Here is a 27,188-nt window from a genome sequence, read left to right on the forward strand (position 1 = left end):
CGTCACTGCACAGTCTGAAACACAAGGGAGGATTCTGGAATTGAAGGAAGGAGCAGAAAATGGAGAGGAAAGAAACAGAGAGAAAACGCCTCATCTCTCTCCCCTCCCCGTCCCAGCAAGAAATGTTACCAAGGATCAGCGTTAGGGGAAATGGTGCCCTGGGTAAAACTTAGACTTTGGCACTTCCCCATCGCCCCTGGACGATCCCCCTCTCCCTTTACCCCCTAGCTCCGGCACTCCCAACCCTTGTGCCTCCTTCACCCCAACTCCTGCCCCCTCCTGTGCCCTAACCCCTACACTGTGTCCCCTTTGCCCTTAACTCCCATACTCCCCTCTAGTGCCACCAACCACTGCCCCCTCCTGAACCCCCTTGACCCCTAACCCCTGCACCCCCTCCTGTGCCACCAGCCACTGACATCTCCTGCACCCCCTTCACCCCTAACCCCTGCACCCCCTCCTGTGCCACCAGCCACTGCCCCTCTCCTGCACCCCCTTCACCCCTAACCCCTGCGCCCCAACCCCTGCCCCTCTCCTGCACCCCCTTCACCCTAATCCTACACCCCCTCCTGTGCCACCAGCCACTGCCCCTCTCCTGCACCTCCTTCACCCCTAATCCCTGCACCCCCTCCTGTGCCACAAGCCACCGATCCTCTCCTGCACCCCCTTCACCCCTAACCCCTGCGCCTCAACCCCTGCCCCTCTCCTGCACCCCCTTCACCCTAACCCCTCCACCCCCTCCTGTGCCACCAGCCACTCCCCCTCTCCTGCACCCCCTTCACCACTAACCCCTGCACCCCCTCCTGTGCCACCAGCCACTGCCATCTCCTGCACCCCCTTCACCTCTAACCCCTCCACCCCCTCCTGTGCCACCAGCCACTGCCCCTCGCCTGCACCCCCTTCACCCCTAACCCCTGCACCCCCTCCTGTGCCACCAGCCACTGCCCCTCTCCTGAACCCCCTTCACCCCTAACCTCTGCACCCCCTCCTGTGCCACCAGCCACTGACCCTCTCCTGCACCCCCTTCACCCCTAACCCCTGCGCCCCAACCCCTGCCCCTCTTCTGCACCCCCTTCACCCTAATCCCTCCACCCCCTCCTGTGCCACCAGCCACTGACCCTCTCCTGCACCCCCTTCACCCCTAACCCCTGCACCCCCTCCTGTGCCACCAGCCACTGCCATCTCCTGCACCCCCTTCACCCCTAACCCCTGCACCCCTTCCTGTGCCACCAGCCACTGCCCCCTCCTGAATTCCCTTCACCCCTAACCCCTGCACCCCCTCCTGTGCCACCAGCCACTGCCCCTCTCCTGCACCCCCTTCACCCCAACCCCTTCCCCCGCTCTTTTGTCCCCAACCCCTGCGCCCCCTCCTGCACCCACGTGCGGACAGTGATCTGTGTGCATGGAGCAGCTAGCATTGCTCCTCCCTGGGATGCTGCTCCTCCGGGTACCCCTAGGGGCTGTGGGGGTGGGGAGATGAGAAGTGACGTCATCCGAGCTCCCTGCATCCAGGTCACTTTCCTCAGCTGGGCTGCATAAGGGGAGGGCAGAGAGCAGCAGCTTCTGATGCTCCCCTCACAGCACAGCCCAGGTGGGGAAAGTGACCAGGACGCATGGAGCACATAGTGTTGCTCCTCACTTCCCCCAACCCTCTATGGGCCCATGGAGGAGCATTGGGGCAGGGGAGAGCAGTGAGCACCTTTGCACTGCCACACGGTGCCCTTTGACCCCCTGGAGCCTTGGGTGGCTGCTGGGGGCCCCACCCCTAGTGCCGGCCAGGCTCCCCAGCACAAGCAGCAGAAAACACAGGGAGACTGGCCCCACACTGAGCAGCGGTAGCCTGGGCGGCACGTAATGGAGGTCGGGGGGGCTCAGTCTCCCCAAACCTTGCATCACCAAGGGGACAGTGGGGCCCATGACTGGGACCCCGGCCAAATTAGGCCACCCTGCAAAAGTCTCCCCTATGTCAGCCCCAGGGCTGGAGGAGCTCCCACTCCCTGCTACGGCCCAGGGGCTGCAGCAGGGGTATGGAGCTTCTCTGGTCTCAGGGCCGCAGGGGGCAGGGGTAAAGGAGTGACAGGGTGGGGCTGGTGGGGGAAGGGGTGGAACAGAAGTGACAGTGGATGGGGCTATGGGTGGAAGGGGGCAGAGCCACAGACAGAAGGGGGTGCATGGTTCTGGTGCTGGGGCCCCCACACTTGTTCTCCCTTTCCCTGGGCTTTGGCATCACTAGCCCCTGCTTAGCGAGTAGGGTTCAGTGGTCCCCATAATGTGGGGTATGACTCCTAGGGAGACACAAAGGAACATTCATGGGGGCACCTCAGGGCCTGAGTCAGCCCCCATGGAGGGCAGGGAGGAAGCACCACTCAGCCCCACTCTGTCCCAGCTCTTCCCCAACCCCACCCTCAGTCTGGGCCTCTGGCTCCCAGCCCAGCGATGACCCCCTTGCCCCTGTCCGCACCCCTCTCCCCAGCAAGCAACAGCCCCACTCCCAGCCCTGCTTCTCGACCGTGGCTTCCGAGGGGCCACAGCCATGGCTAGGAGGGCACAATGTGAAATATTTGGGGACCACTGTTTTAGCGTGATGTCCTCAATCCTTCTCTGCAGTCCAATAAAAGCTATTCCTCACCCATCTACCCCTCCATCAGGATGGACTAGGTCTGTTCTGCTGCCCTTCACTCATACAGGAAGGAGAATAACATTTTATTCCACTCAATCCTAAAGTGATTTGTAACCCAAGACCATCCCAAACTGGTCATTTTGGGGAAGCGGCCCCATCATGCTGCATAGCTAGGCAGAGTAGGTGTGCCTATGCAAACACGGTCTGTTCCTGAAGTCTTTCCCCAGCTCCTCACTAGATGTGAGGGGGGAGCTCATTCAGACCCTGCTTACGCTTAGTATTTAAAAACTCCTTCGTGTCCCTATCTCTGTCGGCCTTAGATTTCTCCTCCTGTCCCTTTTGTTACAGCTCAGATGAGGTGGCCCAGTGGTTAAGGTGATGGACTGCTAATCCATTGTGCTCTGCATGCATGGGTTCAAATCCCATCCTCACTGGATGCATTTAGTCTTGACTCTTCCTTTATAGACAACCATCTCCCCACTTGGTACAATAACAGACACAACAATGTTGCTTCTTGCAAACAAAAACCTTCTCAGAAACTCCAACACACCCCCACCCCGGCTTTAAATAAAATGTCTAAATCCCAGATTTCTAAAAAATGTCTCTAGTTCTGTATTTTGTAGTTTTTATCTTAAAAGCTAATGTTTCCTCAAGCTGAATAAGGCAACGCTTCAAAGGAAAATGTTAGAAATGGTAGGGGAGAAATAGGAAAGGAAAAAGCCCCTTTTCTCAGGAGATACAAACTCGACTCCCTCCTGTCTCTATCACCAGTGGATTTTGCCTCCCTCCTTCTGAGGTGTAAATAAAATAAAGAGGAGACAAGGTGGTTTGGCACAAACAAAGGTAAGTGTAGTCAGGGTAAAGGTACAGAAAGCTGGGGGAACAGGGGAAAATGCAAACTTAATGAATACAATGAAACAGTGACTGGGTTTGGGAGCTTAACGCTCAGGCCCATAAACCCTCCCTTGGAAACTAGAAAACACTAAACAATGCCCCAACACAGAAACCTTTCCCCACTGTTCAGGTGCAGTGGATCCCAGGTGCCGGCGCGACGCCCAGGACCTTCCACTCTCCCGCTGATTTAGAACCGTTGAGGAGGAGCACTGGGGAGTCCAGACGACGGTTGGGTTTCGTTGCTGGCACGGAGGCCCTCTGGGATGCTGGACACCAGGAATGCAGGACGGCAGGAATGGGGGTGACAGGCCTCCTGTTCCTCAGTCTCACGGTGGGACCGAGGGGGTTCTTCACTCTCCAGCTTGGGAGCACTGTGAAGACACGACCGTGGACGGGTGACTCAGAGATTCCCTCCTTCCTCATCACTGCACAACTGTTATCTTTTGTCTGAGCCAGGCAGAGTTTATCTTCATCACGTTCTATCCATCCACTTCTCAAAGTGTCATGTGATGAAGCATTCTCCGTTGTCTGTGCTTGGAGATGATGCTTTGACTTCTTTAATCCTCTATCAGAGTCGCTATGAGTGGAGATGAAAGTGTCAAAGACCTGGGAGAGGAATTCAAATGGATCCCAAACACAGTGCGATCATTGGGAGTTTAAATCCCAGGTTCCATCTATTGGCAAAGCCACTTCTAACAAGGTAGCTGTTTTGTCCCCCATTATGGCACAAGTTTGAAATATGGGCAGCATAGAGCCAATATTCATAATATCAACTACAAAAATGATACACATCTAGAGATAGCATCATTATAATCAGCCAATCAGAACCTCTCCATAGACCCCTTACATGGCAACCTTTCTACAGTATTGGCTGCAAATATAGAACAGTGGTCGCAACAGTGATCTGCACAGTTACAGATTATGTCAATAACGTCACAGGAGGTGACATGGCATCAGTGAGACTGATATTGGAATAGCTTTCAGTTTTGGTGTCCTCATTTGAAAAAGATGTTGTGAAATTGGAGCTAGGGCAGCAAAGAGCTACCAAATGTTCTGAGGGCTAGAGAAAAATACCTTCTAGTGAGCTATTGAAAGAGCTCAACCTGTTTAGCTTATGAAAAGAAGATTGAAAGGTGACTTCGCTGAAGTGTTGAAGTGCCTTAATGGAGAGAAAAGATTGGTTATTAAAGGGCTCTTGAATCTAGCAGAGAAAGGCATAACAAGACCCAATGATTGGAAGGTGAAAAGAGACAAATTCCTATTACAACTAAGGCACAAATAGTCAACAGCGAGGATGATTCACCACAGGAACAAGCTACCAAGGAAAGGGGTGGATTCTTCATCTCCTGATGTCATTTAATGAAGACTAGATGCCTTTCTTGAATGTGTTTGCCCCCAAAGTAGCTCTTGTGTCATACAGGAGGCCTGTGACATGCAGGGGGTCAGATTAGATGATCTAATGGTCTCTTCTGGCCAGAAAGTCGACTAATTTCTGAAAAACTGAGTGTAGCATTGGGAGCAGCGTCTGATGTTTTCCTGTCTAGCCGGCTTGCTGACTAGAATGAACGCTCCTTGAGTGGGGTGATCCACAGGGAGTAGCTCAAACCTCCAAAGGTCCAGGCCAGGGGCAGGACATTGGCACAGCAAAGGAGGGATGTGGCAGTGACATCACAAAGGCCTTTTGCAGGACCTAAGACTTATTGGTCCAAGGTGGTGGGGAGGTGGTGACCTCACAGAGAGATGCTGACATCAGCAAGGCAGGACAGGGGTGAGGGGCCAGGGAAACCTCAGAGACCCCTGTGGCTTTGCTTCAGCAAGTCTCCTTCTCCAGGTCTCTCTTTGAGGACTGAGAGAGTATTCGGGTTCACGGACGTGAGCACCAGGAGGAACCTCTTTCGAGGTTTCTCCTTCCCTTTTAGTGATTTTACTAGAAAACAGCCGTCCCTGTTTAGAAGGTAAGAGCCTCCTGGAGGTTTGAAAGCTGTTCAGTCTGATCCATCTGGTGACAGGTGAATTCGAGGCATGGAAAACACGAGCTTAAGGAGGCAGAATTTTATTCTGCACCTGGGATTTTGTCCCTTAGAATCACTGGGGACATTAGGGTTTGTCCTTTTTGTTTCACCTCTTCCTCCATCGCTCCCTCCCTCCTTTCTCTTCTCTTGCTTCCTTTGTCCTTTTACCTGTTCCCCTCCCAACACCAGGAGGGAGGGGGAGAGAGAGAGTGTGTGTGTGGTTTTTTTAGTTTTTTGCAGGGCAGTGCTCTGCAGTTCTCACTGTGGGAGGTCTACCCAAAAATGTGAGGCTGAACTATTGCTCGGGAAGTGATCCCCACTGGTGACCTGGGCCATCCTTTGGGCTCTCTGGTGAGATCCCTCAGCCTCCCATCCTCAGTCTCTACCCTGATTGGCTGAGCCGGGGGTTATTGACAGGGAGGAGACTCAGGTCCTTGTTTTTCTCTTTATAAGTCAAAACCAGTTCTATGTTTGATGAATTTTGCCGCTTCTCTGCATTAGTTGTCTCTGAGCAGTTCATGATTCTCTCTAACATTGCAGTTCTCCTCAAATACTTGCTGAATAGTTACTGTCACTGTTGTTGGTCTGGAGCTCATCTGAGAGCACTTTATTCAGGTCATTCAGTGTCTGAAATTCAAGATCCAATGGGTAGTTTGAAAATCAGGGCTCTTGGGTCCTATTCCCAACTCTGCCTCTGACTGGCTGTGTGACCTAAAACAAGTCAATTCTCCTTTCTCAGCCTTAGCTTCTCCCTCTTTCAAGTAGAAATAATAATGATCCGCTCTTACCTACCTGACGGTGGGTGGAGGATGGGGATCCATTGGAGAGTGTCACTAGGAGTAGGGCATAATATGAGGTGTCCTATCACGTTTACTCAGAGCAGATTAACACGTAATAGAATAGCTGAAATAGTCTATTTTATTTGCATTTTTTTATTTTGAAATTGTTAAGAGCAGCAATGACTTAGCTCAGACTGAAGCATCTTATCTAATGTTTGAGATCTAAGTGTCTCCTCTTTGTGTGCGAGGAGACAATTTAACACACTCTGACAAACAGGAGATGCTTTTGTTTTGCAATACAATATTTTTGCAAAGAACTTTCATCCCACTTGTTATGATTTTGAGAAACAAACCGGATTAGCCTGAATGGGATTTTCTGACAGAAATGGATTCAATGAAATTTCCCCACCATCTCGATTCCTGAGCTCTATCCCTGCCTCTGGGGGGGTTATTGTCTGTTAGAACAGGAGTCAGGACTGGTGGCTTCTCTTTCTGGCTCTGCCACCACCTTACTGTGTAGGCGCTTGGGTAGGTCACTTCCCTTCTCTGCACCTCAGGCTCCTCCCATCAGTCCAATGGGAACAGGGACAGTTCTCAAACTCCGGGCAGTTGTGAGCCTGAGTGAGATAAGGGGCGTTAAAGCCCTCTGTGAAGGAGAAAGGGGAGTTTCACAGTGTTTAGCACCAAGGAATTCTAAAGTTTGCTAAAATGTCTAGTCTATGGAAACAAGAAATGGTCGGGGCCAATCTTTAACCAGTGCCTTTTTAAAAGCCCATTCAGGGATGTGAGTCCCTGTCTTTCAGGTACCTGGGGTTCTTTGCCAGCAGGAGAGAAGAGGTTCCTGCCTCCTTTTTTGTGGCCTTGACAAACCAGGTGCTGTGCCCCAGTTCTCGTCTGAGATCCCTGAAAAAGAACATCTTCCCATCCATGAACAAGACAGGACCTTTCTCTAAAAGGGGAACAAAGAGACCCCTGAGACTTACAGACTAGCTAGCCTCACTGCCATTGCTGGAGAGATCCTGCAATACATTCTTAAGCACTCAGTTTGTCAGCAGCACCTACAGAATAGTTTGGTTCTTAGGACTAGTGAGCATGGATTTGTCAAGAACAAATCATTCCAAACCAATCCTCTTTCCTTCTTTGGCAGGGTTTTGGGCCTGGTGGAGGTGGGTAAACAGTAGATGGGATCTAGCTTGGGGTTGCTAAGGCTTTTCACACAGTCCCATAGGACATTCTCACAAGCAAACGAGGGAAATGCAGTCCAGCTGTAATCAGTGTAATGTTGATGCAGAGCTGGTTGAAAGCCCAGACTCCAGGAGCCCTTCTCCATGTTTGGCTGTCCAACGGAGAGGGTGTACCTAGTGGGTCCGGCAGGGATCAGTCCGCGGTCCGATACTATTCAATATTTTCATGAATGATTTGGAAAATGCAGTGGAGAGCATGCTTCTAAAATTTGCAACTGACACCAAGCACTTAGGAGCACAGGGTTGGAATTCAAAACGCCCTTAACAAATTGGACACTTGGTCTTCTTGAGCCAAACTCCATGGTTGGGCCCCTCTCTCTAGACTGGGCTGAAGTGAAACCCCAGAGCCAAACACTCCTCCCAGGTACCGAGCTCTGACCTTGAATGGTCAGATGCTGCTTAGCACTGTCAGAGCAGCTTTTGCTGGGGGATTCTCCCAGCACTTTCCAATAGCGGGAAAGTATGAAATCCCCATTTGACTGCTGGGGACAGAGCCCTAGAGTGTGGAGCAACTTGCCGAAAGTCCCCCCAGGAAAAGGAAAACAACCAGCAGTGGAACCAATAGGAAACCCAGCAATGGAACTCAGGAGTCCTGGGGGTGTGCTAAGGTGTCCTGATGTCCCGATTTTATAGGGACAGTCCAAATTTTGGGGTCTTTTTCTTATCTAGGATTCTATTACCCCCACCCCAGTCCCGATTTTTCACATTTGCTGTCTGGTCACCCAAGAGTGTGCACATGTGTGGGTCCCAGCTGCTCCCTGCCCCCTTCATTGAAGCAGATGTGCATGGTTACTGCCCTGGGAACTGCAGGGCACCAGTGGACATGGAGTTGGCTGGAGGTAGGGTCTGGCTGCAGGCAGGGCAAGGGATACGGGGCTGGCTGGCTTCAGGCTGGGGGGTGCATCAGGGGTTGGCTGGAGACAGGGTAGGGGGTGCGGGGCTGGCTGCAGACAGGGGGTGCAGGGCTGGTGCAGGCTGGGGGTGTGTGGGGGCTGGCTGGCTTTGGGCAGGGCCACAGGGGGGAGCGGCAGGAGTTGGCTGGAGACAGGGCAGGGGGTGTGTCAGGGGCTGGCTGTGGGGCTGGCTGCAGGCAGGGCAGGGAGGATGCGGCTGGTGCGGGCAGGGCAGAAGGTGCAGGGCTGGATGGAGACAGAGGATGGCTGCGGGCAGGGCAGGGCAGGGGGTGCAGGGCTGGCTGCAGGCAGGGCATGGGGCAGGGCCCGTGCAAGGATGTTTCATGCTGTAGGCGAAACTTCCACCTTGCGCCCTCCTCCCCCGCGCCCCCGCCCTAAGGCGCCCCACCCGTGGCAGCTCCCACCTCCACCCTGAGGCGCCCCTCTTGTGGCAACTCCCCCGCTCTGCCCTGCAGCACCCCCCCCCTCGCCCCAGCTCACCCCTGCTCCGAGCACGAGCACCCCAAGCACACCGTGACCGCTTCACTTCTCCTGCCTCCCAGGTTTGCGGCACCTAAGCCTGCCAGGTAGTCAAGCACCCTCCTCTGAGCCACAGCAGCCCTGACAGTTGACAATAGAGGCACCTTAACCCCTGAGTTCCTTCAATGTGTCCCCCTCTGGGGTCCAGCTCTGATCACCAGGTACTCGGGGTATGTCTATACCACCTGCCGAATCGGTGGGCAGCGATCGATCCAGCGGGGTCGATATATCGCGTCTAGTGTAGATGCAAAACATCGAGTGCTCTCCCCTTGACTGCTGTACTCCAGCTTGGTGAGAGATGCAGACAGAGTCTACGGGGAGCTGCAGCAGTCGACTCACCACCACTGTGACATTATGAGTATAATCTAATATCTCATTGAAAGGTGACAGGGCTAGAAAGAGTTAATTAACTCACCTCACCGACTGACCTGACCCATGGGTGAACCTTAAGAACTGCTTAGCAAGATATGTAAATGAACAGAGCTTTGAAATGCAAGTCTGCATTGTTAGAAGTAGAAGGGGAGATTTTTGCTCAGGTCTTGTGATGTAAGCAAACAAGTCTTGTCTGTTGCTATAATTTTAATTCAAAGAGCAAAAAAGGAATATTAACATTTATGATGGTACTTGAGTGAAATAGTATTATTGTCTATGTGTCTCTTTGAAGGATGTGGTAACCTCTATTTGAACTGTTTAATGAATAAATTACCCTGTACTAATTGCCAGGATGTTTGGAAGGAGAGCTAAGCCTATTGTTTTCTCAGGCCGAATGGCTGCTGGAAATGTATAAGAAGCCTGGGACATGATCCTTCCTCATCTCATATCTGCTTTGGGTTTCAAGACGGGGAAACCTTAAGCCACAAGGATTGTGATCTCCAGTCACTGACTGGAGCCACCCTGAATATGGAAATTGGACTATAACCTATGGACTATTTCAAAAAGGACTTTTGGCTACTACAAGCTCACCTCTACTATGTATCTGAACCTCAAGAATTGAATTCAAGTCTATATGTCTATTAATCTTTTAACCAACATTCTCTCTCTTTTCTTTTCTAATACATTTTAGCTTACTTAATAAGAATTGGCTATAGCATGTATTTTAGGTAAGATCTAAGTTGTAATAGATCCTGAGTATGTGGCTGATCCTTTGGGATTGGAAGAATCTTTTCTTTTATATGATGAAGTAAGATTTTCAGGAATCATCATCATATCTGACAGGTGTGTCTGGACGGAGGCCTGAGGCTGGGTACTTTAAGGGAACTGCATGGTTTAAACTTTTAAGTAACCAGTGAGGTACTACAGAAGCTGCCTCGTGCTGGCTTGGTAAATCTAAGTATTGAAATCACCACCAGCATTTGGGATTTGTCTGCCCTGTTTTGTTTGCAGTTCACCCTGATTAAATGACCTCAGCTGGCTCCCACAGGGAGCACCGTCACACCTACATCCAGGCTGTAGGGGTCCGAGGGATCTTAGGGGCCTTCAGGTGCAAAGATAACTACGTCCAGGCCGTAGGGGTCTCTGGGGGGCTTAGAGAGTTTTTGGGGGGACACAGATACCAATCTCCAGGATCTAGGGGTCCCAGTGGGGTTTAGGGGGTTCATGGGGGGCATAGATACCTACGTCCAGGCTGGAGGCATCCTGGGAGTCTTAGTGGATTTTTGGGGGCCCAGGATACCTGTGTCCCGGCTGTAGGGGTACCAGGGGGTCTTCGGGGTTCGAGTGGGCACAGATATGTATGTCCAGGCTGTATCGGTCCCAGGGGCATTTAGAGGTTTTGTGAGGGGCACAGATATCTACATCCAGATTGTAGATGTACCGGCGGGGGGATAGGGAGGTTGTGGGGGTACAAATACCTACATCCAGGCTGTAGGGTTTCCTGGGCGGTTAGGGGGTTTCTGAGGGGCACATATACCTACGTGCACACTGGAGTGTCCTGGGGGGCTTATGGAGTCTATATGGGGCACAGATAACAATGTTCTGGCTGTATACGTCCCTGGGGGGCTTAGGGGGCTTGTGAGGGGGCACAGATACCTAAGCTCAGGATGGAGGGGTCTACAGGGGTCTTAGGTGTTTGTTGGGCGGGCACAGATACCTACGTCCAGGCTACAGGGGTCCCGGAAGGGCTGAGGGTCTGTCACGGAGTGTGGGGGAGTCCGGTCCTGCACCTCTCTTCCTGGGACTCAAGGTGACTCTCAGCCAGCCAGTAAAACAGAAGGTTTATTGGACAGCAGGAGAGAAGGATACAGCAGAGTTTGGAGGCACAAGCAGGACCCCTCAATCAAGTCCCTCTGGAGGTTCAGGAAACTTAACTCCCAGTTTCGGATTCCCTGAATTCCAACCACCTAGACCAAAACCGAAACTGAACTAACTCCCTCCAGCCGGCCCCTTCCTGTGTCCAGCTTCCCTGGCAAAGGTGCTGACCCCCTCCCCCCTGCCTAGCTCACGTTACAGGCTGAGCACGTGTCCGGTCCTAAAGTCACCCCTTGCTCTCCCATCCCCCACACAGACAGTCCCTACTCCATCACAGTAATGCCCAGAGAATTTCCCTCATGGAGCAACAGTGACACCGTGTGGCCATGCAGGTTAATGCCCAAAACATTTCCCACATGGAGCAACAGTGACACCCCTGTGGCCACGGAGCGTAATGCACAGAGCATTTCTCTCATAGAGGAACAGTGACGCCGTGTGGCCACGCAGGGTAATGCACAGAGCATCACACCTACGTAGAGGCTGTAGAGATCCCTGCTGGGGCTTAGGGGTAGTGAGGGGCACAGATAGCTACGTCTAGGCTGGAGGGATTCCGGTGGGGATTAGGGACTTCACAGGGGACACAAATATCTACATCCGGGCTGGAGAGGTCCCTGGATGGCTTAGGGGGTTGTGGTGAGCACAGACACATACGTCCAAGCTGTAGTGGTCCCTGGGGGTTTAGGGAGTTGGTGAGGGGCACAGAAAGCTATGCATGGTCTGGAGGGATCCCTGGGGGACTTAAAGAGTTGTGGTTGTGCAGATACCTATGTCCTGGTTGGAGGGGGCCCTGGGGAGCTTAGGGGGTTTGTGTGGCATACACATAGCTACAACCAGGCTGGTGGGGGACTTATGGGTCTTAGGGGGCTTGTGGGAGGCAGAGATACCTATGTCCAGGCTGGAGAAGCCCTGGTGAGGGCTTAGGGGGTTCCTGGAGGTCACAAATATCTACTTCCAGGCTGGAGGGGTTGTGGGGGTATTTGAGAGTTGTGGGGGGCACAGATACCTATTTCGAGGCTGTAGGGGTTCCAGGGTTGCTTTGGGGCATTTTGGGGTACAGATACCTATGTCCATGCTTTAGGGTCGCTGGGAAGATCAGTGGGTTTGTGAGGGTGCACAGATACCTAATTCCAGGCTATAGGGATGTTGGTGGGGCTTAGGGGTTTGTGGGGGGCACAGATACCTTCATCCAGGCAAGAGGGGTCCTGGGGGCCTTACGGGGGTGGGGGGAGCTCAGATAACTATGTCGAGGCTGGAGGGGTCCCATCGTGGCCTAGGGGGTTTGTGAGGGGCACAGAGACCTGCGTCTAGGCTGGAGGGGTCTCGGGGGGGATTAGGTGTTTTGGGAGGAACAGATACCTACATCCCGATTGTAGGGGTCTCTGGGTAGCTTAGGCTCTTTGTGGGGGTCACAGATACAAACATCCATGCTGTAGGGGTCCTGAGGGTCTTTGTGTGGCTCTGGGGGTCACAGATACCTACCTACAGACTGGAGGGGTCCTGTTTGTATTAGGGGGTTTGTGGGGCGTACAGATGCCTACATCTGGGCTTGTGGGTTCCCTGGGGGGGCTTAGAGGTTTGTGGGGAGCACAGATACCTTTATCCAGGCTAGATGGGTCCCGGTGGGATTAGGGGGTTGTGGGGAGCACAGATACCTATGTAAGCAGAAGCAGGATGAACTCTACCTTGACATCTGGTGGTGAATTATGGAGAGTGTAGAAAAGAATTTCAGGGGCTGATCGTGTTTGCATAGGCACACCCACCCCTTCTGACACGGCAAGGACAGCCTGAGATGGCTGCATTGGCAGCTGTGGTATCCCCGTTTTATTTGTTGTTGGGGCATGAGATGTGGAGTGTTGTCACCCTGATTGTGTGGATGAGGAACTGTGAAACTGCTTTGAGACAGGGATTCTCACCATCACTTGAGTGGCACTCGCTAGACAAGGGAGTGAGCTCCTTGGGTGAACCAAAAACATGAATTGCACTTTCTTTTTTTTTAGCAGTTGAAGAGTAAAGCTAAAATTTGATTCTTTTACAATTGAAGTTCTAGGTTTCTAAGTTGAAATTATTAAAGAGCTTGGTTAGCCAGTAAAGGAGTCTGAAGTTATGTTGTGGAGCAGAGCAGCTGAGAGAGAAGAGCAGATTGTGGGATGGTTGGAATAACCCACGGAGTGAGGTAAGTTGAGTAGTTTTTTAGGACAGCTGGAGCAGATCACTGGTTGGCTGGCAGAACAGAGTAGCTGGTGGACTGAGCTGAGCAGTTCATGGGGAAGGAGGAAGCAGAATCCCATAGAGAGGCAGGGCAGTCAGCAGTGGACAATGTAAAGTGCTCCTTTCTACCCAGGTTGGCAGGGGGAAAAACCCTGCAGATAGACTCTTCAACTTTGGGGTTGCGCAACTGTGGGTGATTTTGGGGTTGCTGGACTCTTGAAACATTTGAGGTATTGGACTTTGGAGTCTTGGGGTGATTTGGGGATTGCTAGACCCAAGAGCCCAGGGAAAAGGACACGGCCTAATTGAGGTGTTTTCCCAATTTAATGCTATATTGTTTATCTCACCTTATTAAACATTTTCTGCTACACCCAGACTCTGTGCTTGCGAGAGGGGAAGTATCACCTCTTTGAGGCACCTATGGGTGCGCATGTAAAATTTTCCCATGTCACTGGGTGGGGGCTCGATCTGGTTTGCATTACGTAATAGAGAAGGGACCCCTATGTATTGAACCCAGTCCTTGCTGCTATCAATTCAGTCTGGCAGAAGGGTTCCACCTACATGCAGGCTGAAGGGGTCCCTGGGAGGCTTAGGGGGTTCGTGGGGGGCACAGATACCTACGTCCAGGCTGCAGGGGTCCTACAGGGTCTTAGGGGGTTAGTGGGGGGCACAGATATTTATGTCACGGAATGTGGGGGAATCCGGTCCTGCACCCCTCTTCCTGGGACACACAGTGACTCAGCCAGCCAGTAAAACAAAACGTTTTTTTGGCCAACAGGAACGAAGGATACAGCAGAGCTTTTGGGCACAACCAGGACCTCTCGATCGAGTCCTTCTGGGGGTTCAGAAAGCTTAGTTCCCAGTTTGGGAATCCCTGAATTCCAACAACCCAGTTCCAAACCAAAACTGAACTAACTCCCTCCAGCCGGCCCCTTCCTGTGTCCAGCTTCCCAGGCAAAGGTGCTGACCCCTCCCCGCTGCCTAGCTCGAGTTACAGGCTTAGGTCCTGTCCCTCAGCTTACGTCACCCCCTGCTCTCCCATCTCCCACACAGATAGTCCCTACTCCACCAGGGTCCCTACCCGTGGGGCCCCTAACCCTGGCTCCTGGGGCTCTACCCCTGTCCCCCTTACTCTAGCTCCAGTTGCCATATCCATGGGCCCCTAACCCTAGCTCCAGAGGCTCCATCCCTGGGGCCCCAAACAATAGCTCCAGGTGCCCAACCCGTGGGGCCCATAGCCCTTCTTTCAGGGGCCCTACGAGTGGGCCCCTAATCCTAGCTCCAGAGGCCTTAAGCGTGAGATCTCTAACCCTAGCTCCAGGGGCCCCACCCCTGGGACCACTAACCTTTGCTCCCTGGGCCACATCCCTGGGGCATCTAACCCTAGCTATAGGGACACTGCCCAAGGGGTCCCAAACCATAGCTCCAGAGGCCCTACACGTGGGGCCCCTTACACTAGCTCCAGAGTCCCTACCTGTGGGACCTCTAACCCTAGCTCCAGGTGCACTACCCCTGGGGCCCCTAACGCTAACTCCAGGGGCTATACCCATGGGGTCCCTAATCCTAAATCCAGGGGTCCCATCAGTGGAGCCCCTAACAGTAACTCCAAGTGCCCCATACCTGGGGCCACTAACCCTAGCTCCAGGGGCCCTACCCATGGGGCCCGTAAACCTAGCTCCAGGGGCCTTACACGTGAAGCCCCTAACCATAGCTCAAGAGGCCCTAACTGTGCGGCCCCTAACCCTAACTCCAGGGGCCTTACCCGTAGGGCCCCTATCCCTAGGTGCAGGGGCCCTTCAACCTGGGGCCCCTATCCTTAGCTGCAGGGGCCCTACCAGTCAGGCCACTAACGCTATCTCCAGAGGCCCTTCACGTGGGACCCCTAACCCAAACTCCAGGGGTCCTACCGCTTAGGGCCCTAACCTTAGCTGCAGGGGTCATACTCATGGTGCCCCTAAACTTAGCTCCAGGTGCCCCATCCCTGGGGCCCCTAACCCTAGCTTTAGGGACCCTGCTCGTAGGGCCCCAAACTATAGCTCCAGGGGCCCTACCCATTGGGATCCTAACCCTAGCTCCAGAGGCCCTACCCTTTCCTGGCTGGACATGTGCGAAGGATAAAACATACATCCTAAATGAAACAGTCTGACTTTTTATTATGGAGAAAAAACAAGTTTTAAAACGTTTATATGTTGGAGGACTTGGCCATACAGTATCTGAGGCTGAACTGCAGGAAAGATTCAGCAAGTTTGGAAATGTTACAGATGCGGAAATTGTTATCAGGAAAGATGACCAGGAGAACACTATGAAGACTTTTGCTTATATCAACATTAGCATTTCTGAAACAGATCTTAAAAGATGTATGTCTGTTTTAAATAAACCTCTCAACCCAGCTACAGGGCTCTACCCCTGGGGCCCCTAACCCTAGCTACCGGGGCCCTACCCATTGGACTGCTAACCCTAACTCCTTAGACCCTACCTGTGAGGCCCCTAACCCTAGCTCCAGGGGCCCTAACCGTAAGGTCTCTAACACTTGCTCCGGGGGCCCTACCACTGGGGCCCCTAACTCTAGCTCCAGGGGCCCTACCAGTGGGACCCCTAACTCTAACTGCAGGGCCCCTACCTGTGGGCCCCTAACCCTAGTTCCACAGGCCTTACCCGTGAGACCCCTAACCCTAGCTCCAGGGGCCCTACCAGTGGGACCCCTAACCCTAACTGCAGGGCCCCTACCTGTGGGCCCCTAACCCTAGTTCCAGAGGCCTTACCCGTGAGACCCCTAACCCTAGCTCCAGGGGCCCTACCACTGAGGCTCATATCCCCAGCTCCAGAGGATCTACTCCTAGGGCTCCTAACCGTAGCTCCAAGGATCCTACCCGTGGGACCCCTAATGGAAACTCCAGAGGCTCTAACCCTTGAGGCCCTAACACTACCTCCAGGGGCCCCATCCCTGGTTTCCCTAACCCAGCTCTAGGGGCCCTACTCGTGGGGCTTCTTCCCCTAGCTCCAGGGGCCCTACCCGTGGTTCCCCTAACCCTAGCTCCAAGGGCTCTACCCGTGGGACTTTACCCTAGCTCCAGAGGCCGTCCTCGTGGTGCCCCTAACACTAGGTCCAGAGGCCCCACCCCTGGGAACCCTAACCCTAGCTCCAGGGGCCCTACATGTGGGAATCATAATCCTAGTTCCAATGGCCCTACCTATGGGACCCTAACCTTAGTTCCCGGGGCCCTACCCCTTGGGTCCGTTATCAAAGATCCAGGGGCCCTACCCCTTGCGCCACTAACCCTATCTCCAGGGGCCCTCTCCGTGGGGCCCCTAACCCAAGCTCCAGGGACCCGACCCCTGCATCCCCTAACCCTATCTCCAGGGGTCCCATACCTGGGGCTCCTAACCCTAGTTCCAAGGGCCCTACCCGTGGGGTCCCTAACACTTGCTCCAGGCACCCTGCCCGTAGGGCCCTTACCTTAGCTAAAGAGGCCCTACCCGTGGGGTCCTTAGCCCTAGCTCCAGAGATCTCACCTCCTGGAAACCCAAACACTAGCTCCAGGGGCCTCACCCACGCGAACACTAACCCTAGCTCAAGGGCCAAGTCCCTGGGGCCCCAAATCCAATCACCAAGGCCTTAGCCATGCGCCCACTAACGCTAGCTACAGGGGCTCTATGCGTGGAACCACTAACCCAATTTCCAGGGTCCCTACCAATGGGGCCCCTGTCCCTAGCTCCACTGTCCCAACCCATGGGACCCCTAACCCTAGGTCCATGGGCTCTACCCCTGGGCCCCTAACCGTAGCTCCAGGCACCCCACCACTAGGACCCCTATCCCTAGGTCCAGGGCCCACCCCTAGGACCCCTAACCCTAGCACCATGAGCCCCAGCCCTGGGGCCCCTAATCCAAACTCTAGGGTCCCTTCCTGTGGGGCCCCTAACCCTAGCTCCAGAGGCCCTACCCATGCGACCACTAACCCTAGCTATAGGGGCCTTACCCCTGTGTCCCCTAACCCTAGCTCCAGATGCCATATGCGTGGGCCCCTAACCCTAGCTCCAGGGGCCTGACCCCCAGTACCCCTAAAACTAGCTCCAAGGGCCCCATCCCTATGGCTTCTAACCCTTGCTCCAGGGGCCCAACCCATGGGGATCTAACCCTAGCTACAGAGTCCTTACCCGTGGGACCCCCAAACCTAGCTCCAGGGGCCCTACCATTGGGGCCCCTAACCCTAGCTGCAGGGGCCATTTCTGTTGGGCCCCTAAACGTATCTCCAGGCGCCCCACCCCTGGGACCCTTTACCCTAGCTTCAGGGGCCCCATCCCTGGGGCCCTTAACCCTAGTTCCAGGGGCCCTACCCATGGGGCTCCTATCCCTAGCTTCAGGGACCCCACCCGTTGGGCCCCTAACCCTAGCTCCAAAGGCCCTACTTTTGTGACCCCTATCCCTAGCTCCAGGGGGCATACCCCTTGGGCCCCCAGTCCTAGCTCCAGGAACCGTACTCGTGGGGCCCCTATCTCTAGTGTTAGGCCTGAATAAAGATATTGCAGACAAAACCAGGTATGCCAACCTGACCAAAGTCAGGCTAACAGGTTTTTGGGTAATTCCTGAGTGGAAAACACTGAGAAGCAGCAGCATGTCTCACAAGCGCTGGGAAAAAGTGAGATAAGCGAGAAGCTGCATTCCTGGCATAGTACCAGATGTGCTGTGTTAGGGCAGCTCCTTCGAAGAACTGATAAGAGCCCTAGTTTCCCAGCCTCCTTGTTTTCACTCCCTGGTTTTGTTCGTTGTTTGTTTTTAACTCCCCTACATTTCTAACTTTAGGTATGTATGTATACTAAAGGTGTCTAGTTTCTAGCGACAGAACTGTCTATATAGGCTTATACTAAGATTTAAAGAGCGGGCTGGTTCTCTCGGGAGACGAGCTGCTCTATATTGATGGGTGCACTTGTCAATAAAGAGCTTTTGATCGGACCTTGCTGGTGTTGCCTGTCTCTCTCGTGGTCAGACAACTAACTTTGCCATCTGGGGGTTAGAGTCCCTGACACTAGCTCCAGGGGCTCTATCCCTGGGGCCCCTGACTCTATCTCCAGGGGCCCTACCCGTGGGGACCCTAACCCTAGCTCTATGGGACCTCCCCATGGGGCCCCTAGCCTTAGCTCCATGGGCCCTACCCGTGGGGACCTTAACCCTAGCTCCAGAAGCCCCATCCTTGGGGCCCCTAAATCTAGCTCCTGAGCTCCTGCCCGTGGGGCACCTAACCCTAGCTCCAGAGGCCCTTCCCTTAGGATCCCTAACCCAAGCTTCAGGGGCCCTATCCGTGGGGCCCCTAACCCTAGCTCCTGAGGTCCTACCTGTGGGAGCTCTAACCTTAGCTCCTGGCTTCGTGCCCATTTGACCCATAATCCTAGCTCCAGGGGACCTACCCGTGGGACCCCTAATCTTAGCTCCAGGGGCCTTACCCCTGGGGTGCCTAACCCTACCTTCAAGGGCCCTACCCGTAGGGCCTCTAACCCTAGTTCCAGGGGCCCCACTCCTGGAACCCCTATCCCTAGCTCCATGGGCCCCATCTCTGGGGCTCCAAACCCTAGCTGCATGGGCCCTACCCCTGGGTCCCCTAACTCTAGCTTCAGGGGCCCTACCAGTGGGACCCCTAACCCTAGTTCCATGGGTCCCACCCCTTGGACCCCTAACCCTTGCTCCAGAGGCCCCATTGCTGGGGATCCAAACCCCTGCTCAAGGTGCCCTGCCCATGGGGCCGCTAACCCTAGCTCCAGGGGCCCCACCCCTAGACACCCGAACACTAGCTCCAGGCACCCCACCCCTGGGACCCCCAACCCTTGCTCCTGTGGCCCCGTCCCTGGGGCTCCTAGCCCTAGCTCCAGGGTCCCTACATGTGGGAACCCTAACCCTAGCTCAAACGGCCCTTCCCGTGGGGCTCCTAACCCTAGCTCCAAGGTCCCTTCTCGTGGGACCCTTAACCCTATCTGCAGGCCCTGTACCCCTGGGTCCCCTAACCCTAGCTTCAGAGGCCCTACCCATGGGGCCCTTTACCCTAGGTCAAGGGGCCCTATGCATGTGTCCCCCAACCCTAGCTCAAGGGGCCCTATCTCTGGGGCCCCTAAACCTAGCTCCAGGGGCCCTGCCCGTTGGACCCCTTTGCCTAGCTCCAGGGTCCCTTGAAACACTTGGGAAAATGTGTTTGACTGTTCAGGCATTGGGAGCTCAGCTAAGAATGCAAATGCTTTTCAAAGACTGCGGGGACTGTGGGATCGCTGGAGTCCTCAGTCTCCCCTCCCTCCCTCCATGAACGTCCATTTGATTCTTTGGCTTTCCGTTACGCTTGTCACGCAGCACTGTGCTGAGTCCCGGCTGTGGACTCTGTCTATCATAGCCTGGAGATTTTTTCAAATGCTTTGTCATTTCGTCTTCTGTAACGGAGCTCTGATAGAACAGATTTGGCTCTCCATACAGCGATCAGATCCAGTACCTCCCAGACGGTGAACGCTGGAGCTCGTTTTGGGTTTGGGACTGCATCGCCACCTGTGTTGATCAGAGCTCCATGCTGGGCAAACAGGAAATGAAATTCAAAATTCGCGGTGCTTTTCCTGTTTACCTGGCCAGTGCATCCGAGTTCAGATTGCTTTCCAGAGCGGTCACAAGGGTGCACTGTGGGATACCACTCGGAGGCCAATACTATTGAATTGCGGCCACACTAACCCTAATCCAACATGGCAATACCGATTTCCGCGCTACTCCCCTCGTCGGGGAGGAGTACAGATATCGGTATTAAGAACCCTTTATATCGATATAAAGGGCTTCATTGTGTGGACGGGTGCAGGGTTAATTCGTTTTAATGCTGCTAAATTCGGTTTAAATGCGTAGTGTAGACGAGGCCTAAGAAAGCGGCTGTTTGACCTACAAACAACGACAAAGTAAAACCTGCAAGAGCAGCCTTTAAGTTCAGAGGCCTGATAATAAGATGTTACTAATAACTGATAAAAGAGTTACAAACGACTCAAAACCATACTCAGAACAAACCAAATGGGAACACAGACAACACCATTTTTCTTCGCTGCTCTTCAACCACGATATTCTTCCCATAGGGAGGTCCATCGCTCCTGGGGGTTCAGTGCCACAGTAACAGGGTGATGTGTCCAAGGGATGGAGGAAGCTGCTATTCCATCTCCCTAGTCCAAAAATCAGTTTAATAGCTAGTCCTGAGATAGAGGAAGTATCAGTTATTAAAGTCATAAGAACTAATTTAACATTGTGATTCCAGCCAATGTTAAAATGATCTAACATTCAAGTTAATAGAAACATTTCTAGTCCTCTGCATAGAACGCTCAAATGATGCAAAAATAGCAAGTTTGCTTTAAAAAGTCATAAAAGGGGTGTCATCCAGAATCTGACACTTGGTGAAACGTAACTCTAGAACACACAACCAGTTTGGGGATTGTGCTCTGCTTCTTAACAATCTGCCCTGAGGTTGCCACTCACAGTCACAAGCTACTCCAGATGGCTGGGGCCCTCTCATGGATCAGTAACTGGTTAGCAGCTTGGAAAGAAAGAGTAGGACTAAATAGTCGTTTTTGCAGTGGAAAGGGGTAAATAAAAGGCTACCAAAGTATGAGACAAGGCTACAGACATTAGGGCTGGTCAGTTTAGACAAGACCGTAGAGCACCAGTTCTCAACCAGGTGTCTGCCAAAAGAAACCAGGCTTGACCCACATCCCCAAGCCACCAAGCCTAGCTGCCTGCATTGAAGGGGGAGAGAAAGGGCACAACAAAAAATTGCAGCATCAATGCAGAAGAGAGAACTCTTCCCCTGCGATTATCAGTAAGGGTTGCCTCACAGCCACTGACTCCCTGAACAGAAATAGCAAAAGTCCAACCACAATTCTACTTCCTTTCCACTACAAGAGATAATGGGTGGGAGCTGCTCTCTTGAGACTGTCCTGCTGCTGCCCAGGCACATGGCAGAGAGAGCTGGGCCCACAAGCCGAGGGTTTTGATCGCTTGAAGGCCCAGAGGGAAAAGAGACAAGTGCTCGTGTATCAGAGAATGGCTTTGATCCATTGACCTCTGCGTTATGGGCCCAGCACGCATCCGCTGCACCACTCTGTTGGCTCTTTACTCCCGCTGCCACCCAGCCACCTCTATCTGGATTAGTGCCTTACGAGCTCTCACGCTGGCAGGCATATGCGCCGGCTGCTAGGCAGCTGCCCTGGTCACAGGCTTTTACAGCTTCTACAGGGTAAAAAGGATCTATTTGGGGTTTGGACCCCATTGGGAGCTGGGTAGCTGAGTGCCGGAGACGGGAGTACTGCTTAAACTGTTTTCAATTAAGCCTTTAGCTCGTGGGGGATGAGGTTCAGCCTTTGATCCGTGTCTGCAGCAGGCAAGCGCCTCTGGCTCAATCGACCCCCACCCTGCCCCCACTGTATTAGCAGACTAAAACCTGGAGCAAAAGCACACGCCTTGCAAGGGAACAGGAGCCGGGATCTCGAACAAATGTCAACATTTTAGTAAGATGACGTTCAAAGAAGAAAAAGGTGTACAGTACAGCATTTAGGTGTAGAAGTTTCTGGTGATCAGGGAACAATGTACAGATTACCCAGGGGGTGCGAAGTTCGGTTTAAGATCGAGTGGCGTAAGAAATACAGAAACTACAGTAGCCCTGACTGGGGGTAAAAGGTTAACGTACAGACACTGAGTTAGGAGGGTATGTTGTCCATGTGAGGGCTACGTTCAGGGGTGGAGTTTAAGAAGCGGGCACACCTGCTTCAATGAGATGGGCAGGGAGCAGCTGGGACCCACACATGTGCACCCTAGCACACCCTAAGGGAGTGGCAGAGCTCATTTCTAGTTCAGACCCATCTTTTTAAAAAAGAACTTTTAGGTAGGGTTAACATACATCTGTACTTTCCCGGACATGTCAGGCTTTTTGGTTCTTAAATCGCCATCTGGGAGGAAAATATGGATGTATGGCAACCCTACTGGTACAAAAAATACATACTGTGGCAGAACTTTTTATAGGGAACCGGTTGTTAAGAACTGAAAGGCTTTTTTTTCCCCAATCATCCCTGCGGGGCCCCGCCAAAAATGTTCAAATTGGGCCCCGCACTTCCTAAAGCTGGCCTGCCAGCCACGGCCGGGATTCAAAGGGCTCTCGGCTGCTCGCAGAGATTCCCGGCCGCAGCCGAGGTTTAAAGGTCTCAGGGCTCCCCACCGCCACGGGCAACCCAGAGCCCTTTGAATCCCGGCAGCAGCTGAGATTTAAAGGGCTCAGGGATCCCTGTGGCTGCAGGCAGCACAGAGCCCTTTGAATCCTGGCGGCAGCTCCAGGGGATGGAGTGAGGCTGGGATTTCAAGGGCTCAGGCTCCCCTCAGCAGCAGGAGCTCTGGGACCTTTAAATCCCTGCCCCAGCCCTGAAAAGCTCCGGGTTCCCCCAGTCGTCAGAGCCCCAGGCCCTTTAATTTGACCCTGCGTGCTCCCAGCCACCTCTTTGGCTGGGAGTCCCTGGTTGATTTAACTTCAAGTAACACCTCCCCACCACCAACCTTCCTTTTTGACCCACACCTGTTTTGGTGAGGCGGCGCTGGGGAAGGAGGGTTTGTTTCTGCAGGGCTGGGCGAGGTGTTTCCGCCAGGCTGGGAGGTCCTGAGTGGGGGGTGTTTCCACAGGGCCGGGGGGTTTCGGTCCTCAGCTGTTTTCTTTGGAGTATTGTGGCCCTCGCTGTTTTACTCAAAGTACTGTACAGGAACTTTTCAGGGGGATTAAGGTAAAATGCCACATTTATTAGTAATACAGATATCAATTAATACTCTATGATATGCACATGAGATATATATCACAGTCATGCATTCACGCACACACACAGACATAAACACACTCCGTCTTGCTGTTGTTACCAACTAGTTGCTCCCCTTAACTGCACTGGCCAGGTGAGTTAGATGGGGGAAGGGTGGAGCCGGGCTTCTACCGATTCAAATCGATGGTCCAATGGTGACAAGACGAGATCCGGGGTCCTTCTGCAAGACACCTCGCATTTATAGCAGCTTCCCTCTTATGCAAATCTAGACCAGATTCAAAATCTGGGTCTGCGTCCGTTGGTCTTTGTGCTGCTTTTCTCTGGGTGTTGTCCCAATGCTGCTCAAAGAGGGTGTTTTCTGAAGAAGGTGCTTGCTTCTAATCCCTGAGGCCATCAATATGTCTGCTCTTCTTTATTGGGCCCACTTGACAAGTTGTATTGTCCTTTGCTCTGGCTCCCATTCCCTCTTCAACTGTTGTAGCTGTCTGGAGGTGGGTGTCTTCCAAGCCTCACTCATTCACAATAGAGCAATTGATTACAGAGTGCGGGGGAAGATCTTATTCTACTTCTAGCAAAAAGGCACATGTTTTCTTTTACTTTAACTATACTATCCTTAGGGGCTATAACATTTGATACAAAGTTTTCTACCAATTTTCTATATAGGGTTCCAATACAAAGTTGTATGAAAATAGAGAGGCACAATGCCAAGTCATATGAATTACAAAATAACATCATGCCGGATGCAATATCATAAAGATAAAGATACTTAATACAAAATAACACAATGCAACGTTATAAAGATTTATAGAGATAGTTAATATAGAGATTTCTCTACATCACCGCTTTACGAGTTGTGCAGGCCTGCTGATGGCATTCGCGGGCCTTCTTGCTCGTGTGGATTCTCCGATGCTGAATAAGGTGAGAGCTGCGATTGAAGGTTTTCCCGCACTCACTGCATTCATAGGACCCCTCCTGTGTGTGGATCCTCTGATGCCAAATAAGGTGTGAGCTGCGACTGAAAGTTTTCCCGCGCTCAGTGCATTCATAGGATTTCTCCCCTATGTGGATTCTCTGATGCCCAATAAGGTGCGAGCTGCGACTGAAAGTTTTCCCGCACTCATTGCATTCACAGGGCCTCTCCCCTGTGTGCATTCTCTGATGTTGAGAAAGGCCTGATCTGTAAGTGAAGTTTTTCCCACACTCAGCACATGTATTTTTTTTGCTTTTCCCTGCAGATTTCCTGCTGTATTCTGGTTTCCTTAAGGCCCTTCTGAGTTCCCTGACAGGAAATAAATTTATCCATTTTCTCCCCTGGCTAGTTTCCCTGCTCTTTTTCTGGTCTGTGCTGAACCTCACACGTCATTGCATCACCTGCTGTGATAGAGACAGAAACCTCAAACAGGGATGGAAAGGGGAAGGCCAAAACAAAACAAGTGCTGGAGAGAGGTCAAATAAAAATCAGGAACTCAGCTCCCCCCCACAGGAGAGAGGAGGGGATCAATTCAGCCTTCACATCCCATCCAACTTCACAGGGGGAAGGGAGAAAGCTACTGCCCGGTGACTGCTAGCATCTATAGGAAGCCTTGAGCTATATTTACCCTGTGGATGCGACCCCTGCTACGGACAATAATGAACTGAGAGACTTACCAAGAGCTTTGTAGGGCATCCTAGATGTTTCCTTCAGGCACTTACAGATTCTGAGTTGGTTTAATGTTTCCTCATCTGTGCGGGGAGATCTCAGGATCTCTCTTTCCTCTGAACCCTGGAGCTCTGGGACCCATGGCTCTTCCCCTTGTTCCAGCTGGGAGATCATATCACGTTGGAAAACCAGAAACTCCACTCAGATGAAAGAAAACAAAGGAGTTCAGTTGATTTCATACAACTTGATCATCAAAAACATTCTATTAATTTATCTTCAGTGCTTAGTGTGACCTAGTGTGCCTGGGGCAGTCCTCACTGAAAATGCCAAGGTCAGAGCAGGCTGAAAAAGGGAGAGCAGATGCTCCCCAACCTGGTAGTTAACACTGAAGTTAAACTCACTGACCAGTCACAAACTGTGCTTCTGATCCCACACACTGGTTAACGAGACTCTGAAAAAAGAAATCACATGGCCCCCTTTACTGCATGACAGTTCTCTGACTCCTAATCAGCAACTAGGTCCCGTACAGTGAGAGGTTATTTTAAAACTCTGCTCACTGTGATACAGCATGGCCAGAGGGCAGCAGGAGAGTGATCCTAATTGGATCCAGGAAGTGGGTGGGTAGAAGGTTAGCCACATTACCCAGGTTTGGATCTCATCCAAAATACCATGCTGCCAGCCAATCCTTTAGCAGTTAAACTAAATGTTTAGAAGAAAGAACATATGAAAGAATGAAGTTAAATTCCATCCTTCCAGACAATTCTTTAGCATCTAAACTAAAGGTTTAAAAGAAAGAAAGACAGAAAGAATTTAAATGGAAAAGCAGTCAGATACATTCCAAAATGGATATATCAGGTTCTTAGCAGTATTGGTGAGTTGCTGGCTTGAAAGTCTGTCTGGAACGCATCCACAGCTTGGATGGGTCATTCAGTCCTTTGTTCCAGGGTTCAGTTTGTAGAGAATTTACTCCAGAGGTAGGAAGGGGGATTGAAGACAAGATGGAGATGATGCAGCTGCGCTTTATATTCCTTTTGCCATGTGGCTTGTACTTCCTGTGTCCCAAACACAAGCTTCACAGCACATGGCATGGAAAAGCTTTTTTGGTTTCATTACACAGGCAAACCCCGGCATGTCTTGCTGATTCAATAGGTGTATCCCCTTGGTCCATAGGTTCATTGTACAGCTGATGACCCTCAATGGGCCATCAAACATGCTAGGCAATGTTGATGCCAATATGTCTGGGGGTGTCACCCAGAAAAACTGCACAAGTCTGGAAATACAGATATACCTTACATATCTGTAACTCACAATACAAAGGTGATAGAAACATAGAAACAAAAAAATCATAACATTTTCACTGACACTTTACATGGCATACCTAGCATGATTCATTGCAATTTTATCAGATTATATTATTTTATTATTAATACCAAAGTGTCTCACAATTTCATGCAGTCTCACACTTGCTAAACTAGTGAATTCCCAGGACCAGTTCCCCAGGTCCTTGAAGATGCCAAACATTGTGCTTATGAGGGATTGATATACCCACATATCTGCTGGGAACACACACACACACACTGTGTCAATCTGTACCCCTGTGTTCACTCTTCTAGAAAATTATGATCAATTTTGTACCCAGTATGGCTTGTGAGGTATCATTAGAAAACGCATAACCTACTGAATATTATCCTCCTGTTAAAATGTGTAGTAACACTGTATGTAAAATTGTGAGATTTTACAGTATGATATTACTGAAAAAGTTACAGTTCTGGGGAACATCCACAGACCAGTTCCTCAGAGACAGCAAGGCAAACAGCTGGTCAAACAGCCATTCTCCTGCAGGGGGAAGGTGTGAAGACATTAAGGGCTGGTCTACACTATGGGGGGAAATCGATCTTAGATATGCAAATTCAGCTACGTGAATAACGTAACTGAAGTCGAATATCTAAGATCGGATTACTCACCCATCCTCACCGCGCGGGATCAATGTCCGCGGCTCCCCGTGTCAAATCAGCAACTCCGTTGGGGTTGGTGTTGTTCCGGAATCGATATAAGCGCGCTCGGGGATCGATATATGGCGTCTAGATGAGACGCCATATATCGATCCCCGAGCAATCGATTTTAACCCGCCGATACAGTGGGTAGTCTAGATGTAGCCTTACATTCCATCACAGGGACCTATTGAGGCTGCTTTGGAAAACGACCACAGGATTAATATTTGAATCAGCTCAGCCTGAGGCTCTTTTCTTGGTTACAAGCACGCAGGGGGCGACAGCTATTGGAATACTGTTCCTGAGCTAAAAATCACACAAGCCTTTTACAG

The 27,188-nt window shown here is 52.0% G+C and overlaps 1 protein-coding gene and 1 non-coding gene across 2 annotated transcripts in view; one reads left to right on the forward strand and one right to left on the reverse strand.

Annotated features, from left to right (window-relative positions):
• LOC127052588 (zinc finger protein 560-like) overlaps positions 1 to 27,188 on the reverse strand; it is a 374,863-nt gene that overhangs the window by 337,749 nt on the left and 9,926 nt on the right. The window lies entirely within an intron of this gene.
• Positions 2,970 to 3,057, forward strand: TRNAS-GCU (transfer RNA serine (anticodon GCU)). The gene has a single exon. It is a non-coding gene; the product is annotated as a tRNA-Ser (tRNA).

This window comes from Gopherus flavomarginatus, chromosome 5 (genome assembly GCF_025201925.1).
Source record: "Gopherus flavomarginatus isolate rGopFla2 chromosome 5, rGopFla2.mat.asm, whole genome shotgun sequence".
In the NCBI taxonomy this organism is placed as follows: domain Eukaryota; kingdom Metazoa; phylum Chordata; order Testudines; family Testudinidae; genus Gopherus; species Gopherus flavomarginatus.